This window comes from Triticum urartu, unplaced genomic scaffold (assembly GCF_003073215.2).
Source record: "Triticum urartu cultivar G1812 unplaced genomic scaffold, Tu2.1 TuUngrouped_contig_8401, whole genome shotgun sequence".
Taxonomy (NCBI): Eukaryota; Viridiplantae; Streptophyta; class Magnoliopsida; order Poales; family Poaceae; genus Triticum; species Triticum urartu.
In genome coordinates, this window is record NW_024119347.1 from 1 (window position 1) to 5,219 (window position 5,219).

The window sequence follows — 5,219 nt, forward strand, 5'->3', positions numbered from 1 at the left end:
GTCAGGGCCCGTGGAAATTGGCCATGTTCCATCGCACGAACTGCACGCCCACGGGCCCAGGCCTGGAAGAAATAAAATATATCCATGTGTGTTCAGAGAAATCATCTATAAAGATAATATACTAGTGATGACCTCCTTCCAAGGCAAAGGGAGATGGACCCCAGACATCAGACTGAACAAGGTCGAAAGGACGCTTGCTCGTGCTCTTGCTCACCGATGGTGGTGCCCGAGTGCGGTGATGCGGCCACCTAACAAGGGAAGACAAGATGTGGGATCGAGGCAGCACACATAGTAACCCACAACCAGACAATGGATGCCTAGCCGGACTGGTAGGGAGCGGAGGTGGATACAAAGGTGGACTTTGAGCTTCACAGGAGTCTTAATAGTGCGCTCATCAGTAAGAGCAAGAAAATCCTGGATATGCTTCTCTTGGGAAATAAAGAAGCCATTAAAGGTAGAAGAAACCTCAATGTCAAGAAAGTAGCAAAGAGGACCAAGATCAGACATAAGAAACTCACTATGACGAGCCTTCACAAAGGCAATGTACTTAGAATCGTTGTCGGTGATGATCGACATATAGAAGAAGAGTTCGCCCACGAGTTGAAATGTAGAAAAAAGTGCAGGATCATGAGCACTTGCTGAAAAACCAGCCGCAATCACTATTGAGATGAAACGCTCAGACCAGACACGAGGGGTTTGCTTAAGGCCATATAGAGAGCGACAAAGACGACAAACCATGTCATCAGGAAGAGAAGCCACAGCGAAAAGTGTGCGAAGAGTGGTCATGTGGGCCATAGGGGCAAATGTCTCATCGTAGTCATGACCATGTTCCCACCACTAGACGAGCTTTGTAATGCTCAAGAGAACCATCAGTCTTAACCTTGTAGACCCACATACAAGTGATGAGATGAGCACGAGAAGGAAGGGAAATGAGATCCCACGCGCCAATGCGTGAAAGAGCATCAATCTCCGATGCCATCACATGTTGCCATTTAGGATGAGCAACAACGTCATGATAAGTCGTCTCGAGAAGAGCGCATAGTGGTCAGTAGGCAGAAGCGGGCGAGCTTGGAAGACATAAGTAGGCTAAGCTGGAGGTGGTGCATTGCCAACAGAAGAAGACAATAGTCGAGGGAGGTGGCTCATCAGAAGAATTCACAACACGCGGATGATCAGTGTAGTAAAGAAGATGATGAGGGGGAATCAATGGGGAAGCCTCAGGTGATGAACGAGGTGGGGAAGCCACAAGTTACAAAGGTGTGGGGTCTACAACAGTAGTATGGGAAGACAAGGTGGGATGGGTGGACGAGGGCAATACTTGAGTGATAGGTGTATTTGAAAAAGTGAGAAAATAAATATCCTCAATGGGGGAGGTCAAAGGAGAGGATGGACAGGGATATAAAGGACGAGACTCATCAAAAGTCACATCCCGAGAAATGTGCATCCGACGACTAACAGGATCCCAACACAGATAGCCCTTGCATCATTGTAATCTAAGAAGACACACTCAATAGACTGAGTAGTTAGTTTGGTGCATTCGTGGGGGGCAAAAAGAATGTAGCAAATGCAACCAAACAAATGAAGTGTTGAGTAGTCAAGAGAACAACCAAAAAGATGCTCAAGAGGAATGTCAGTCTATAGAGCAGAGGAAGGATTAATGTTGATGAGATAGGTAGAAGTAGAAGCTACCTCAACCCAAAAGTGAGGTGGAAGAGAGGCGACAATCATCAACGCACGAACCGCCTCAAGAAGGTGACGCTGCTTGCACTCAGCAACACCCTTCTGAGCATGAGCACCAGGACAAGAGAATTGAGGAAGTGTGCCCTGCTCAACAAGGAATCCACCCAGCAAATGAGAGATGTACCTAAGGATCCTGAAGCCGCTGAGTTCCACATGAAGCACAGCTTGCTCCAGGCCACCATGCATTGCCCGTCGCTGACTATGTTGTTCCCGCTCTAAAGGAAAACGGAATGTACTTCTCGACCAATGCAAGTGAACACAGAGGCAGTTGCATGGCGATGGCTTGATAGACTGGGATGGAGAGAAGTACTAATTTGACAAGCATGAGCCAGCCTCCCATGTTTTAGTAGATTCTCAATCCAAGTGGGGATGCAATTGAGAACTTTGTCTAGAAGAGGCTACATGTGGACCGTGCGAATCTTGCACAAGGGGAGGCTAAGATAGGTGCACTGGAGCACTGGGAAAGCACATGCGAAGCTTAGCTTAATCACTTAGATCTCGGCGATGCTGCAATAGATTGGTGCAAAGGAACACTTGTCGAAGTTGGTGCATAAGCTCGACGTGCCACCAAGATCAGGTTGCCGCACGTCAAAGACAGGACGACGGCCATGTCGGCATTGTACACTAACATGAGGTGCCTGACGCCACGCCAACACGATGGCTCTAACATGACAATTTAGGACAGTACAACTGCACCACTTTCCTGCCCTCTCACGCACTAAGGCATTTTTGGCCGTCCATTTGCTTGATTTAGAGAATCTCAGCCGTTGGATGCATTGTCTGTTTCGGCCTGCAGGAGACGTTAAATTTTCTGGCCCAGCTGTCCTAGAGGGCTGCTGCTCCAGAAGAAAAATTGATGCATTCTGGTGAACTGGGCCTTTCCCCAGCCCAATTTGCTTATCCCCGCAAAAGCCTGTCCGATTGGTGGCAAACCTTGCCGAAGAAAAAAAAAGTAGCATAGACAGGCAGAAGAGAACCAGGTCGGTCGTCTCCAGAGGGGGTCGGTCGCTACGATTTCCAGAGAAGGGGGAAGGGCGTCGGTCGCTGTGATTTTAAGGGGATTCGATGCTGTGATTTGAAGGGGATTCGTGTGAGAGAGATTGGGAAGGTAAAGGGGATGCCTGGATTGCTTGGCGGAAGGAGGGGACCCAACGGACGCGGGAGGTCGACGCCATGACTCTTGGTATGAGGAAACTGCTCCGCAGCGATTTGAAGACGCAATAAATCTTCAGTTTCTCTACACACAATCATGGCTGGTGATGTGCCCATCCTTTCCGCTGCCTCACGGTACAAGTACGTGTATATATATGCTTCCCCCCTTACTACCACGCACTCACCGTTTTCTCCCAAGCATAACATCTGTCCGCATGATGATTGGATAGGTTTCCCTATATATTTTTCAGTTCAGTATATGAATGTATGATTCATTCTTCCACCAAGCAATTGAATTGCCCTGATTTTCTCTCATTCCAAAAACTATACATACAGGTGTTTCATGTTTGCTGTGGTCGATTGATTTGGGCAGTTCTTGGAGACTGTACTCGCAATTTTTTTACTTCGGCTGCTCACCATCATCCATGGCTTCTGCACAGGTAACTCATCTTTGTGGAAATATATCCAATTCTGATTAACTCCCTTCCCAACAGGAAGAAGTAAGAGAATTCAGTGAGTTGGTTTTCAGGCCAATTTGCATCTATCAGATCTGAAGCCATCCCTCGGCGTGTCACTGCGCTTGCACGCGTAGCTCTTGTATGAGGTCCCTAGATGGACATTGAACGCATCTTGACATCGTCTTTGTTGATGAACATGCCTACTAAAAACTTATTAGGTGTATTCTTTGTACATAATGTAACTTCCTTGTGTTTAATACTGATCTTATATAGAAACAATATGTATGGAGAGGTACATGTGATTGAATACAAAAACTATTCAGGGAAAACTCAAGGAGGGCAATGTTTTCCTCATCAACAATTCCTTTGTGAAATTAGCAAAGAACATGTATAAGGCTGTGGAAGCAAGTTCCATGAAAATAACTCCATGGTCGAAGGTTTAGTCGCAGCGTTGACCCTATTAATTATCCTGATTATGCATGTTCACTCACCGATTTTATACCTCTACCCTCTATGGTTGGAAAGACAGACTCCTTTATAGGCAAGGAAAATCTACTTTAGTGCAGGCACAATTATTTCTTTGTTTCCTCCACTTTGCTGCTTTACTATCTTTCTGGTCCATTATCATGCTCATGTTTCAATGTACAGATGTCGGAATAGTTTCAGTGATTTCATATCTCTTTTAAGGTTTGACTGCCTGCTTGAGCCCAGGATCCTGACAAAAGTAACCTCCAGATAACATATATTGAGTAAGAATTCTCATCTAAATTACGAGGCCATCTATTATCTTCCAACTTTCATAAGAGTCACGAGACTATCTCTCACTATATTAGCTGAATTGCATGTACTTAGTGTATATAATCAGGTCTCACATTACCGACTACCTTGTCATTATCATAATTGTCGGCGACAAGTTATAACTAAAAGTAACTATATTTGTGATCTCTGAACTTTTCCAATGACAGGTGAACACTAGCTAGCACCAACAGAACTGAGATATGTTAATCTCTCGTGCAAATGGTCACATACTTAGTACACCAGTATAGTCCTCTCAACTTATAAAGTACTTTATTTCTTCACTGCACCAACATATCTCAAAAATTTATGGGCAAAAAACGCCACTGCCAGCCAGCCACAGACACCGGATGATCCAAATTGCACTTGTCAATAATGCTCACAAACAAGAAAAAGGAAAAAAGGTAGATAGCCACATTATACTAAACTCCCTGTTCAAGGTTCTATCTTTTGATGCACATATATATTAACACCTATCTTCGTGATTTACAGATCTGCAACTGATACAATCAAGACATTTGCTTCGAAAAAGAAAATTCATCTCCTTGAGCAAAGATTGGCTCATCTACTTTGGGCGCTACTCCCTCCGTCTGAAAATACTTGTCATCAAAATGAATAAAAAAGGATGTATCTAGAACTAAAATATGTCTAGATACATCCCCTTTTATTCATTTTGATGACAAGTATTTCCGGACGGAGGGAGTATTAAATAAATGGAGACGTTCTGCGTGTGACCAGTGACCACCCTTTTTGGACATTTTACTGATGTCGTCTGCCTGCGACAACTATCACCGATTTACGTGATAAGACTTTGTGTTTGCCAAATCCAACTTATCTGTGCTGTGTTTTCAGAGAACCATTGCTCCTGTCTGAATTGAATTATACTCCCTCCGTTCCAAATTACTCGTCGCAGAAATGGATGTATCTAGAACTAAAATACATCTAGATACATCCATTTTTGCGACGAGTAATTCGGAACGGAGGGAGTACAAGACTTGCATCTCTACAATCACCCTTATTCATCCTCTAAAGTGATGTTGCTGTTCTTTGCTACATTATGATCCCGCATCTCTA

The 5,219-nt window shown here is 44.5% G+C and overlaps 1 long non-coding RNA gene across 3 annotated transcripts; it reads left to right on the plus strand.

The window, feature by feature from the left end:
- Positions 1-2,661: 2,661 nt before the first annotated feature.
- On the plus strand, positions 2,662-5,001 carry LOC125531917. Of its 3 annotated transcripts, none has more exons than XR_007293621.1 (4): positions 2,662-3,033; positions 3,229-4,099; positions 4,316-4,549; positions 4,638-5,001. It is a non-coding gene; the product is annotated as an uncharacterized LOC125531917 (long non-coding RNA). The 3 variants fall into 3 exon arrangements; XR_007293622.1 differs by having other exon boundaries at positions 3,229-3,332; positions 3,422-4,549; XR_007293620.1 differs by having other exon boundaries at positions 3,229-4,549.
- Positions 5,002-5,219: the final 218 nt, after the last annotated feature.